The sequence below is a fragment of the Sus scrofa genome, chromosome 6 (genome assembly GCF_054392235.1).
Source record: "Sus scrofa isolate SSC_HxYL_T2T_F1_AM1 chromosome 6, Sscrofa_HxYL_maternal_Yorkshire_Landrace_v2.0, whole genome shotgun sequence".
Classification (NCBI taxonomy): domain Eukaryota; kingdom Metazoa; phylum Chordata; class Mammalia; order Artiodactyla; family Suidae; genus Sus; species Sus scrofa.
The window spans coordinates 15,541,140-15,555,383 of NC_139388.1; the positions used below are offsets into that span (position 1 = coordinate 15,541,140).

A 14,244-nucleotide genomic window follows, 5' to 3' on the forward strand; every position below is an offset into this window, starting at 1 on the left:
AATGCTGGATCCTTGACCCACTGAGCAAGGCCAGGGATTGAACCCACCACCTCATGGTTCCTAGTTGGATTCGTTTCCGCTGCACCATGAAAGGAACTCCCCTTACTTAGTTTTCATAATAAGTCCCTGCTTCATCAAGAAATGATTCAAAAAGATCACCATTTTACATTTAAGGCAGAAGGCAGGAAAAAAACGAAACAAAATTATATCCTAACTGTTCAAATTATATACATTAAATGTGCTATATGTGCAATTTTTTGGTATATCTCAATAAAGCTACTTAAAAAATAAAGATAGAAAGTCCATTAAAATAAAATTGTATCTGTGGAACACCCAATTTCTTTTTTTTTTTTTTTAATTTTGTTTTGTTTTTTGTCTTTTTGCCATTTTGGGGGGCTGCTTCCGCGGCATATGGAGGTTCCCAGGCTAGGGGTCTAATTGGAGCTGTAGCTGCCGGCCTATGCCACAGCCACAGAAATGCGGGATCCAAGCCGCATCTGCGACCTACACCACAGCTCACGGCAACGCCAGATCCTTAACCCACTGAGCAAGGCCAGGGATTGAACCCGCAACCTCATGGTTCCTAGTCAGATTCGTTAACCACTGTGCCACGACAGGAACTCCAATTTCTAAAAATTATATAGTTAAGACACTGTCCATTCTTATTGATTTAACTACCTGAGTTATTAAAGACTGAGACAGACATGTGTAAGTCTATTATCATGATTTCGTTTCTGTCAATTTTTCCTTTTATATCTAACCACTTATATTTACTATTTCAATGGTTTTATTCAACACTTACATGTTCATGTGTTTTCTATTTATGTTCTTGTACATGCTTATCAAAACAAAAATGTTCCTCTTTGGCATCTTTTAGGACACTTATTAGGACAAAATGGAAAGGCAACACAGAAAAATTTAAAATCTGACTTGTTGAGGTACAGGGACTGTGGATAAATGTATTCTATTTCATTAATTGTTATTTGAGAAATAATAGTGAAAATCCAGAGGGAAAAAGTGTGAAATTCATTTTAGAAAAATTTCTATCCAACATGGTTGAACAAAATTAGGTTTTGGAGCTTAAACTAAATTAGATTACTTTACATACCCAAAGTAATCAAAATTACAAATGTTTCTTACAGGAAAGAAAAATTTTAAACAGTAAAAGAGACATACACACAAAAAAAACGACTGCGTATGTTCCAGTTCTCCTAAATTTTTCCCCCAAGTGGAGAAAATGGTTATTTTCTATAAATCTCTTTGGGGGACAAAGATTTTCCTCAACATCAAACCACCCCAAGCCATGATCATCTTTTTTTCTTTTAAATACCTATTTTCCCCACTCAAATATAAGCTCCCTAAAGCCTGATCCTTATTTGTTTTATTCATCCTTGTATTCCCCCTGCCAAAAAGAATAAGAACTCAATAAATACAGTATTTATTGAATTGTAAAGGCTAGAAGAGTCTTATCTAAAGAAAATATACTTGTCCTTTCCAAAGCATACAAAATAAAGTTCACAGCTGCTCACTAACAGCTTCGGCAAAGGTATCAGAACTCAGACCTGATCTCTATTCTACTGGGCTCAGTTCACGTTCTTCCTAACTTCTGAGCTCTGAGCTGACAAGCCACAAAAAACACAGAAGCAAAAGGTTGGGGTTCCTGCTGCTATACGGTCCTTCTTCTAAACTTAAAAGTATTTGAGCTCTACATTGAAAAATAAATCTTAAATTAAAAGCAATTTTCAATATTAAAATTATCTCCTTTTCTATCCACACACCTTACTTGAAGTCTTTCTTGCTAAACAATAAGAAATTAGATTTCATTTAACTTTACCACTAATAACTGTGTAACATCTAATCACAGTTTTTTAGGTATAGCTAAGACTGCTCAAGCGACCTAAGTTAGCACTGGGCAAAACCTTCCCAAAGAAGTTACTGTACTTTCTCTCTCACATTCTCCATATGGCATATACTTTCATATCATGCTCCACATAGAACCTCTATTTCAGATTTTTATCTCACATGTATATCTGAATTGCTTTGTACATTTTTTAAATTATTTTTTCCTTTTAGGACCACACCTGCGGCACATGCAAACTCCCAGGCTGGGGGCTGAATTGGAACTGCAGCTGCCAGCCTACACCACACCCAGAGCAACGCCAGATTCAAGCCTTATCTGTGACCCACGCTCCAGCAGCTCTGGGCAATGCCGGATTCTTAATCCACTGCTTGAGGCCAGGGATCAAACCCACATCATAATGGATGCTAGTCAGGTTCTTAAACTGCTGAGCCACAATGGGAACACCAAAATTAATTTACTGATTTATTTTTTTTGTTGTACCTGAGGCAAGCGGAAGTTCCCGGGTCAGGGATTGAGTCCGCACCACAGCAGTGACAATACCAAATCCTTAACCTGCTGAGCCACCACGGCACTCCTATATTCTTTTTTTTTTTTCTTTTTTCTTAATGTTTATGGCCGCATCCGAAGCATTTGGAAGTTCCCAGGCCAGGGACTGAATCTGATCCACAACTGTGGCAATGCCATATCTTTTAACCCACTGAGCTAGGCTGGGAAGTGAACTCCTGCCTCCACTGCACAGCTGCTGCAGTCAGATTCTTAACCCATTACAGAAACTTAGTACATTTAAAACTTGGAAAATACTATGACCAAAATAGTAAGAAAGCTTAATAGGAAGAAACTTAAACCAAATTAACAGTAATATGCTTCAGTGACTTTTTCTTTTTCAGGCTCCACCTATAGCATATGGAAGTTCCTCGGCTAGGGGTCGAATTGGAGCTGCAGCTGAGGCCTATGCCACAGTCACAGCAACAGCAGATCCAAGCTGCATCTGCGACCCATCCCTCAGCTTGTGGCAACACTGGATCCTTAAGCCACTGGGCAAGGCCAGGGATCAAACCCACATCCTCAAGAAGATAACGTCGGGTCCTTAACCCAATGAGCCACAATGGGAACTCCTAACTTTTACTTTCTAATATATCTTATAGGCACCACCTGTGATTAATCTGACATCTGAGTTTTTCCATTGTGTTTTTGTGGTTTTCTTTATTTTGGTGGAAAGGGGTGGGGAGGGGGAGGCTGAGGCAGTGCACATCTATTTCCCCTGTATGAAGAAATACGTTCAAAGAGGAGAAATGTTCTACAGAGTGAAGAGGAGAGACCAACACTAGCACATCATTGTTGGAATAAGAGAGATCAAACCTCGGGATAAGTATTTTGGTCTCTGGAGAGGCAAAAACCATGGTGGGACAGGGATAGTTCTTCCATCAAGTTTCACCAAGGCCTAGATTGATGAAATACTCAAGACCATCCAACTTTTGTGTGTGTGTGTGTGTGTGTGTGTGTGAGTGTGTGTGTGTCTTTTTCCAGGGCCGAACCCACGGTATATGGGGGTTCCCAGGCTAGGGGTCTGTCTAATCGGAGCTGTAGCCACTGGCCTACGCCACAGCCACATCAACACGGAATCCGAGCCACGTCTGCGACCTACACCACAGCTCATGGCAACGCATGATCCTTAACTCCCTGAGCAAGGCCAGGGATCAAACCCACAGCCTCATGGTTCCTAGTCCGATTCATTAACCACTGAGCCACGAAACGAACTCCCATCCAACTTTTTTTTTTTTTGTCTTTTTGCTATTTCTTGGGCCGCTCCCGCGGCATATGGAGGTTCCCAGGCTAGGGGTTGAATCGGAGCTGTAGCCGCTGGCCTATGCCAGAGCCACAGCAATGCGGGATCCGAGCCGCGTCTGCAACCTACACCACAGTTCACGGCAACGCCGGATCGTTAACCCACTGAGCAAGGGCAGGGACCGAACCCGCAACCTCATGGTTCCTAGTCGGATTCATTAACCACTGCGCCACGACAGGAACTCCCCATCCAACTTTTTATAAGCTCTGGTTTCATGTTCACAATGCCAACTTTGTGATTATTAATCATTTTCTCAAGTACCTTGCCTCCCAAATAGCTCCGTAAAAGCAACAGAGAGCCCAGGAAAGTACATACAGGTAATTCAGTAGAAAAGCATAGCCTCTTATCAATTACAACACTGTTATTCTAAATTACACATCAGTGAGTTTGATCAGGATGAATTATTCCTAGGTGAAATATTAAAATGGAACTTCTGGATCTTCAAGGCTCTAAGGCTGTGAAATGTGTGACCACATTAAGATACTACCACACCCTGTCTAGGCAGCCAGCTGGCATCTCTTTAAGAGGGCTTAAGCTCAAGTCTCCTAAAATGCCATGGCATTACAGGAATCTTCTTTTATGTTTAATTATCCCTAACCAAAATTCACCAAAACAGATTTTAAAAATAGACTGTAAATGCCAATATGCCTCCTGAATAATTCAACTGCATTAAAACATATGAAAAGCAAAAAAAAAGCCAAATAAACAATGATAGAGGAACATGATCAACATCAAATTTAACAATAAAATAAAAATAAAAAGCAAATTTTTTCACTCTCCTAAACCCTAATATTAGCAAAATTAGCCTAAAGAGCCCTCAATTATCAAAAATTGTCACTAAATTCTCCAAACAAAATCTTACTTTTTTAAGAAAGATATGCCCCCAAAGGATATAATAAATGTTAAGGGAGATTATCTATACCTAGTGAATATAGGTGTCTTTTTAACTTCTGTATATTTTCTGGTATCTTTCATATAACAAACATGCATAATTTGAGAAATAATTCTTGCTTTGAAGATTCAACCAAATGAACAAAAACCACAAGGATAAATAAAGCAGAACTATAAAATTTTAAATTAAAAAATGACATCATCTTAAAAGGACAGAGTCACAGTTACCAAATGGCATTTTTCTACAGGATGACATTAGAAAGTTATGAAAAGGAGTTCCCTGGTAGCCTAGCAGTTAAGGATCAGGCATTGTCACTTCTGTGGCTTGGGTTCGATCCTTCGCCCAGGAAATTCTGCATGTCAGGGGCACTGCCAAACAAACAAAAAATTTATGAAACAGTGATTCGATACTAAGATAAATTTTCCCAAGCATATTCTTCTTGAATCCAAATTCTCTTAATTTGGGACAGCAAAAAGGTGGCAGAGATAGGGACACTGGTCCATAGGAAATTAAAGACTCATTTTTAACCTACATTTTAACTGACATTAGTTAGAATTGTGGGAAGGTGGAGGGGAGAAATCCCACTGACAAGGATCAAAAACTATAAAACATCTAGGAATTTTACAAATTTATCTTGCTAAATTTAGCAAGAAAGTTGTATGAACTTGATGAAGACAATTATTACATCTATGCTACATCTATGAAACCTATGTCGAAGGACCTAAAACTAAAACAAGACCTCACTAAATGGAAATTCATTATAATATGGAAAAAATTATCATCATTAAGAAAGTCAGGGAGTTCCCGTGGTGGCACAGTGGTTAACGAATCTGACTAGGAACCATGAGGTTTCGGGTTCGATCCCTGCCCTTGCTCAGTGGTTAACGATCCGGTGTGGCCGAGAGCTGTGGTGTAGGTTGCAGACGTGGCTCGGATCCTGCGTTGCTGTGGCTCTGGCATAGGCCGGAGGCTACAGCTCCGATTAGACCCCTAGCCTGGGAACCTCCATATGCCGTGGGAGCGGTCCAAGAAATGGCAAAAAGACCAAAAAAAAAAAAAAAAAGAAAGTCAGGCCTGCCAACATTAACATATGAATATAGTGCCATTCCAAACATTGGGCTTCTTTAAGGTTTTCTGAAGTCAACAGAATTGTTTTCAAACAATACAGATATAAGAATGTTTAAGAACAGTCAAGGAGTTCGCATGTGGCTCAGTGGTGACGAACCCAACTGGTAGCCATGAGGATAAGGGTTCCATCCCTGGCCTCACTCAGTGGGTTGTGAATCTGGTGTTACTGAGGCGTAGGCCAGCAGCTGCAGCTCCAATTTGACCCACAGCCTGGTAACCTCCATATGCCGCAGGTGCGGACCTAAAAAGAAAAAGAAAAAAAAAAAGGCAAAAAAAATGGAAAAGTACAGTGACAGGAGCTGTTCTTAACAGAGTGTAACTTTCAATAAAGCTATTATACTCAAAAAAACAGTAAAATAATGATACAGGAAGAGTAAAACAGAACATCCAGAAATAGAGCGAACACATATATGAACTTAACGTATGATAAAGCAGCATTTAATTCATTGAGGAAAGGACATTTATTTACTCTGGACATAGCTGGCTCTCTACACAAAGGAAAACCATTTAAGACCCCCTACTTCATCCCATATAAAAGTAAATTCCAGATTAAAAAATACATGTGTAAGAAGTAAGATACCATAACATGTTCCTACAAAATAAGGAAAAAAACAACATAAAAGAAAAATGAACCAAAAACATGAACAATTCTCAGGAAAGGAAATCCAAATGGTCAAAAAACATATCAAAAGAGGCTAGCTCCAGCAATACTCAGGGAAATTAAAATTAAGACAAAACTGAGAAACCACTTATCAACTAGTAGACCAGCAAAAACTAAATTAAGTAATTACATCTAATGATGTGATGTCATGGAGATCCGACTGCTAGTGGAGGTAGAAATTACAACAACCTTCTTAGAGAGTAATCCAGCAATAATAACATTTAAAATATAATTCCTTTAACTCAGAAATCCCACCTTGGAGAGTCTACTCTGTAGAAAAATAAAAGCATCAGGAAAGAAGGTAACATGCACAGGGACTTTTACTATATACAGCACTGTTTGTAGGGGAAAAAATCTAGAAAATGCCTAAATATCCACAGGAAAACAAATGAATAAGTTATGTAGAGTACATCCATACTATAAGACATAATAGGGGAGGTCCCTGTTGTGGCTCAGCAGTACCAGGCCTGACTTGTATTCATGAGGATGAAGATTCAATCCCTGGCCTTGCTTAGTGGGTAGGGGATCTGGCATTGCCATGAGTTGCGGTACAGGCCACAGACACAGTTCAGATCCCGCCATACTGTGGCTGTGGTGTAGGCTGGTAGCTGAAGCTCTGCTTTGACCCTGCGCCTGGGAACTTCCCTATGGTGCAGGTGTGACCGTAAAAAAGGAAAAGGAAAAAACTAAACTCTATCAGTCACAAGTAAATGATCTTCAGTAGATTTCCATAAATCACTCAGGACCATGACTGCTTTGGCTTGGTAGGGGAGGGCCTGAACAATTTTTTCTTATTATTTTCATTCAGTTCTGCAGAGTAGCTACTAAGTGCCAAGCACTGTGCTATGTACTAGGGATGCCATAAATTAAATGGTTCTTGTCCTCTGATGCTCAAGAAAAAATTCAACAAGTACTTTAAAAAAAAAAAAAAAAAAAAAAAGGTACTACACTCCTTTGCCTAGGGTAGAGAGGAAGGAAGAAGTTTACTAGGTAGAAGAAAAACATTCCAGATATAAGCAGAACAGGTACAACAAGAATGAAACAACATGGGAGTTCCTGTTGTGGCTCAGTGGTTAATGAATCTGACTAGGAACCATGAGGTTGCAGGTTTGAACCCTGGCCTTGCTCAGTGGGTTAAGGATCTGGCGTTGCTATGAGCTATGGTGTAGGTTGCAGACTCGGCTCTGATCCCGAGTTGCTGTGGCTCTGGTGTGGGCCGGTGTCTATGGCTCCTATTCGACCCCTAGCCTGGGAACCTCCATATGCCATGGGAGCGGCCCAAGAAATGGCAAAAGGACCAAAAAAAAAAAAAAAAGGAATGAAACCACATGGAATATTCAAAGAACAGCAAAAAGTTCAATCTATGTAAATAAAAACAATACAACCAAATGCTAATAAAATCAAATTATAAGCTACTTCCTCATTCTGCTTTCTTAAATAATCAATACTATTTATTAAGCTTGAGAAACTTTCTAAAGAAAATACAGAGCCTGTTCCTTCACTGATAGAAACATACATTTAAAAAAATCACATATATGAGTACTATAAAAATGGAGTTCCCATAGTGGTGTGGTGTAGCAGAAACGAATCCAACTAGGAACCATGAGGTTTGGGTTCGATCCCTGGCCTTGCTCAGTGGGTTGAGGATCCGGTGTTGCCATGAGCTGTGGTGTAGGTCGCAGACGAGGCTCGGGTCTAGCGTGGCTGTGGCATAGGCCAGTGGCTACAGCTCTGATTCGACCCCTAGCCTGGGAACCTCCATATGCCACGGGTTTGGCCCTAAAGGGAGAAAAAGACCAAAATAAAGGGGGGGGGGAGTTCCTATCGTGGCCCTGTGGAAAAGAATCTGACTAGTATCCATGAGGTCACAGGTTCGATCTCTGGTCTCCATCCTTGGGTTAAGGATCCTGCATTGTTGTGAGCTGAGGTGCAGGTTGCAGAAGTGGCTCGGATCTGGTGTTACCGTGGTTGTGGCATAGGCCAGCAGCTGTAACTCTGATTCAACCCCTAGCCTGAGAACTTCAACAAGCCATGGGCACAGCCCACCCCCCCCCAAAAAAAAACAAACCGTGGGCATTCCCATCATGGCTCAGCAGTAACCAACCTGACTAGTATCCATGAGGATGCAGGTTCTATCCCTGGCCTTACTCAGTGGGTCAGGGATCCTGGCGTTGCAGTGAGCTGTGTCACAGACTCAGCTCCGATCTGGAGTCACTGTGGCTGTGGTGTAGGGCAGCGGCTGCAGCTCCATTTGACCTCCTAGCCTGGGAACTTCCATATGTTGCATATGTGTGGCCCTGAAAAAAATAAAGGAAAACAAAAAACAAACAAAAATGTGAGAAAGGAATCTTTTGTGAAGACTCTAAAAAAGAACGTTTTATTAACTTCCCTTCCTTTTCTTCAGCTTGAAACTAAACAATTTCCTAACAGTGAGGCTGAATATAAAGAGCTTCACTAAAATGAGCTGTAAAAACACTAGTGGAACTTCCTCTACTTGAGTCGTACAGCTGTGTGATCATTTACAGAAGTTAAATCTTATAACCAAATAGTGTACATCATCTATGGTATGACAGTCTTAATTTTAACCCCAAGTCCTATAAGGAAGGTAGTGCAAAATGGTTTACAGTTCCAAAGACCTAACTTCATGTCTTTCTTATATTTGCTCTTCCCAAGAATCCAAAGTATTAATATCAAAGCCAGACAAGCTGAAAGCCTAGGATGCTCAGCATAACACAAATACAATCAGCTACAACATGCAAGCTGGAGTGAGCAAAGTAACCTGCAGATCAGGTTACACTGTGACTGCTGCACTATAACAGAGAAAGGGGGGGTAAAAAACACCTGCCTTTAAGATGTCTTTAATTATTAATAAAGTACAAAGGTCACATAAGTTTTCTCCATCTTTAAAATAACCAATGATTTTTTTTTTCTTCTAAGCCTATTTTTCACTGATGTTTAGAACTCACTAATTTTCTCTCTCCAGTGGTCTTAGTAGGTCAAAGCATCAAACAAACAAACAAAAAAAAAGACAAAACTTTCAACTCTGTAATGAAAAAAGCATTTCTTGTTCTAATCATATTATCCTAACCCTTGCCTTTTATTTGAAAGTGTTAGTTAATACTGACTCAACAAGTTTGGCAAGTGTGGGGTTTTTTTCCCCTCTCACTTCGGGACCCTTCGAACTTTAACAAGAGATTGTTCTAATAACAGAACTCAAGGCAAATTAAGTATTTTGTGTTACTTCTCCAGTGAAGAAAAAAATCTTACATATACTTTCAAGGTAGAAATGGCGCCTCTACAGAAATAAAATTTTCTATACAAAAAGACAAACAGAAAAATCCTATTACTTACTTGTTGACAAAGATGATTTTCAAAAACCTTAAGCCAAGAAACATGAATTTAGATAAATCTTTATGTTCTCTTAATTTTAAAATTGCTTGCTACTTTAAATATCCTGCATGAAAGAAACTGAATAAAAGTAACAAAGTGATGAAAGAAAGCCAAAAATCAAGAACTGAAAACAATTTATAAAGCAAAGACTGAATGACAAGTGCCAAAAACAGCTAAACAAGTTGGGGCAGTTTAAAGAAAAATAAGACTAGTTTAAAATTTTCTGAAACTAAATCCAAGTAAGAGTTTTAAAGTTTGATATCAATTAAATCCTGCTATATACATAAAATTTTTAAATCCTCAGCAAATGCAAATACGGGGATTAAGCACGCTGAAATCTGTTCTGGTATGTAGTTTTCCAATTCAATTTTTTTAATTAAAAAATAATATTTTGGAAAATATTCGTTCAACTTTTTCAATTTGTATAGAGTCCTTACAAATCACAAAAAAAGTGAGTGTTTGTACATGATTGATTTCAAGACTTTAAAAATAAATAGTGGAATTAAGTATCACAAAGGCACTGCTGACAATTTTTGTACTTTATAGTTTCACTCTAAAATACACCTCCAAATCTAGAACTCCTGTCAGTGAAACAGATTAGAGAACAGCAATTGCTTCCAAAAGAAAATAAATTGAGGTTTCCTAAATGATGTTAATTTCAAGTACAATCTCAACCTCTTTAGACAAAGTAGATACTCAAGTCTGTGCTAATCAATCGATGGTGTTTTGCTTATCATTTGCAAAGCAAAAGGACACTTTCTCCAACTGAACACAAACCACCTAAGAATGAATGGTATTTAAATACCAGTACACAATTCCATGAAATAAACCGAGTAAATAATACCTATGTGATAGTTCTTCCAATACCTTGTTTTTAAAGTGGAACTCAAAAATGGAATATGTCAGTAGCAACTACAAGAGGATACTTAGTAAATGAGTGAGGATTCCATCTATGTTCTGTTTGACAGTTCTTTCAAGGAAAAGAGAAACTCCACAGCTTCAGAGTAAATACACAAATAGTAACTAATGTATTTTTGTAAAGTCTCCTTATAACAAATAACAAAAACACTATTTACAATGAAAACATTCACTCTTCTGAAAACATGACTAGCAGCGGAATTTATCTACCTGATAATAACCTGAGGATAAGAATAATACACTTATAAATGGATTAGAAGTACTAAAAAATCTGACCCAGTTCAAGTTATAAATCTAAGTTTAAATCACTAGGCTACAATTTCAAGTCAGTTATTATTCTTTTGCAGATGTAAAAATCCAGGCTGAGATGAAATACAAGTGACTCAATAACACTCACCTAACTTGAAATGTAGGAAATAATCAGTGAATTACTGTGAAATGCCTTTTATTCAAGCACGCTATAATATAAACATGTTAAGAGCAAAATAAAAGTAAGATTATGGGTATCTGGGGAGTCTATATTTTTAAACCAAAAAAGTTAAGGTGTATACAGTCTGACAAGTATTATGGGGAATAATGAAAGCGGATATTTAAAATCCAACTATCCCCAGAAAAATACAATACACGAAATTAATCCAAGTACTTTTTTAGAATCAGCCAACAAAGAACATTACTGTACAAACCAACTGAAAGTTAAGGTCACTAAGATATGTTCATTCACTCCTCTCTTCTGTTAAGCAATGCCCAGAGCAGCCGAAAAAGTTACTTTCCTTTCTATCTATGTCAGATTGAAATTCTTTTTCACAGGTAGATTTTCATAGGCAATGATATACACCATACATAAATATCAAAAAGTACCCAAAAGTTAAGTGTTCAGCATGGGAAGGGAACCCCACAAATGCGAAAACATTTGACAGCCTCTCCCTACCACCTCCTCTCCGCAAAGCCGTTTCATTAGCTTTACAAATATTTACACTCTGAGCGAGTGGTTCGACCCGTCTCCTACAACAAAACCCTAACAGGGAAACACAACCAACCGTCCTGACTCTCCCCAACAGTTAAGAAGACCGAGAGAATTATTAGTAGTTGACACCTACAGGATCAGGAGTTTGAGAGAAGATAAGCAGTGTATTGGCAGATGAGTTTAAGAAAAAAAGAAAATGAAAAAGAAACACCCGGAAAACTGGGAAAGAAGTTGGTAGGAAGGTTAGAGAGAGGCGAGGCCAATGTCCGGTTCTAAGAGAACAGCAATGCAGGTGCAGACAGCGACTAACGAAGCATTTGGAAACGCCGATGAGAGTTCTACGAAAGACCTGACAAGGGTACAAGATACAAGAACGCTGATACGTGGCACAGAGAAGACACGCGGGGGTGGGACCCGCCCGAGGTGGGACCCGCCCCGCTAACCCTAGGCTTTCTGAATGAGCCCTCAAAGAAGGATCTCAGCCTGAGAAAGTCAATGGGTTCAAGAAGGCCCACACCAGCCGGGCAACGCCGCAGCACGGAAGGCGGCCGCGCGCAGAGCCTCCCGGTCCGAGGCCTCGGGGTCGGCCCTCAAGAAGTCGAGGAGCTCCTGGGGCTCCGGGCCCCTACAGGCTCAGCCTCCGTCCTCTCTTCTCACCCCCCACGGCCTGGGACCGGACCCCTAGAATTGACAGGAAGTCTCCGGCCGAGCGCTCTTGACAGGCACTGGGCAAAAAAAAGCAGTATGCTCTTAGCGCCACGAGTGACACTCACCGGCCCGAAACCTCGAATGAAACCAGCAGCTTCGGGGGCGGCGGCAGCAGTGGCAGCAGGAACCGAACATCCAAAATGGCGGCTCCCTCAGCCTCACCACCGCTACTGCAGGCGGAAGGATTCTTAGGAGGGAGGGAGTTTTTTTTAACTAACTTCGCACACTATCGCAGAAACTTCAGTCCCTAGCTCCCTCTGCTTGTTGATCCCTTGTCCCCTGGCTGCAATTTCTCGTGCCTCCCCCCTCTTATTATCCAGGAACTCGGACCCCACCGAGGACTATTTGCCAAGGAGGAGGTGACTGCTCTGGCAGAGCGACGCAAAGCGTAGCAAAATTCGGGGCTGTCACTGATGACGCGAGACGCTGCTGCCGAGTCACCGCTGCGAAGAGTAGGAGCAAGAAAGATCCGGTCGACCCCGGGGCCCAGGGACATTGGTTCCGCTTGGGGTAGGGGGTGGGGAAGCTGGGCTACCAGGAAGTGGCGGGGCCACCTGAAGAGGGTGGGGCTTGCAAGGTAGCGGAGGAAGTGGAGAGCCGAGGCAGGTGGGGGCGGAGAACTCTGAGCTAGGCTAAGTGGGTCCTATGCCATGAGAACCCTAGATTCTTTTCCTATCTTCTTTGAGACCTTAGCATTCTCTTTAGGTTTAATTTCAGAAACATACTCCAAGTGATCTTGGACTCTGAGGTTTTATGGCACCTTGGAACGTATTTTGTGAAAATAGAGTTAGAAGGAGTTCCCGTTGTGGCTCAGCGGGTTGTGAACCCGACTAGAGTCCATGAGGATATGAGTGGGTTAAGTATCCGGAGTTGCCATGAGCTGTGGTGTACTCTGCAGACGCGGCTGGGATCCTTCCTTGCTGTCTGTGGCTGTGGCTTAGACCAGTAGCTCAGATTGGACCCCTAGCCTTGGAACTTCCATATGCCACATATGCGGCCCTAAAAAGCAAAAAAAAAAAACAAACAAAAAAAAAAAGCAGAAGACACAGAAGAACAGATTCCAACCCCAGTATCATCTCTCAACCTCCTGCATTGAACAAGACATTTAAAGTCTCTGGGACTCAGTTTTCTCATGTAAAAAAAGAGGATTTGGACTATCGATAGCTAAAACCTTTCAGAGTGTGCCTTCTCACTGACTCCATGCCATGATGACCTGCGCCAAAGACAGGCCAACTATACAGGCCAACCTGAGGCATCAGCCAGGTCCTGGCTTGATAAATAATTACTAACACCTTACACGAATATTTTCCACGTGCACATAAAGACTACCATGATATCTTGGCCTGTTTAAAGGAAAGGTGACCTATCTAAACTAAAATCATTCAGGTAGAATGGCAATAGAATATCCCCAAAAGTGAACAAAGCACAGCACCTAGCTAGATGACAAAGAGCTGAATCAACCACAAACCTTGAGTTTAGGACCTGTCATAGACAGGAGGTTTTTTTCCTTAGCCATTTTCAGGAAGGGATTTCAAAGCATTTTACAAAAATTGAGTAGGGCCACCTTACAATTTTGCTCTTGAACAATTGGGGCATGCCAAGGCTGGAAAGAAAGGAGACCAAGAGTGTAATAATAGTAACATCATTTTTATTAAATATTGATATTGCATTGTATATAATAAGTTCTTCATATATATAATTTAATTTGACCCACATGACCACCTCCTGAGTCGGACTAGCTTAGTTTTAGGAGTTCCCATTGTGGCTCAGCAGGTTACAAACCTACTATCCGTGGGATGCAGCTTGAATCCCTGGCCCCACTCAATGGGTTAAGGATCTGGCAGTGCCCAAGCTGTGGTGTAGGTCACAGACCAGG

At 40.7% G+C, this 14,244-nt stretch overlaps 1 protein-coding gene across 1 annotated transcript in view; it reads right to left on the reverse strand.

Annotated features, from left to right (window-relative positions):
* AP1G1 (adaptor related protein complex 1 subunit gamma 1) overlaps window positions 1-12,733 on the reverse strand; it is an 89,762-nt gene extending 77,029 nt beyond the window's left edge. The window contains exon 1 of the mRNA XM_003481797.5: window positions 12,434-12,733. The gene's annotated coding sequence lies outside the window, so the exon portion shown is untranslated. The remainder of the gene's footprint in view (window positions 1-12,433) is intronic.
* Window positions 12,734-14,244: the final 1,511 nt, after the last annotated feature.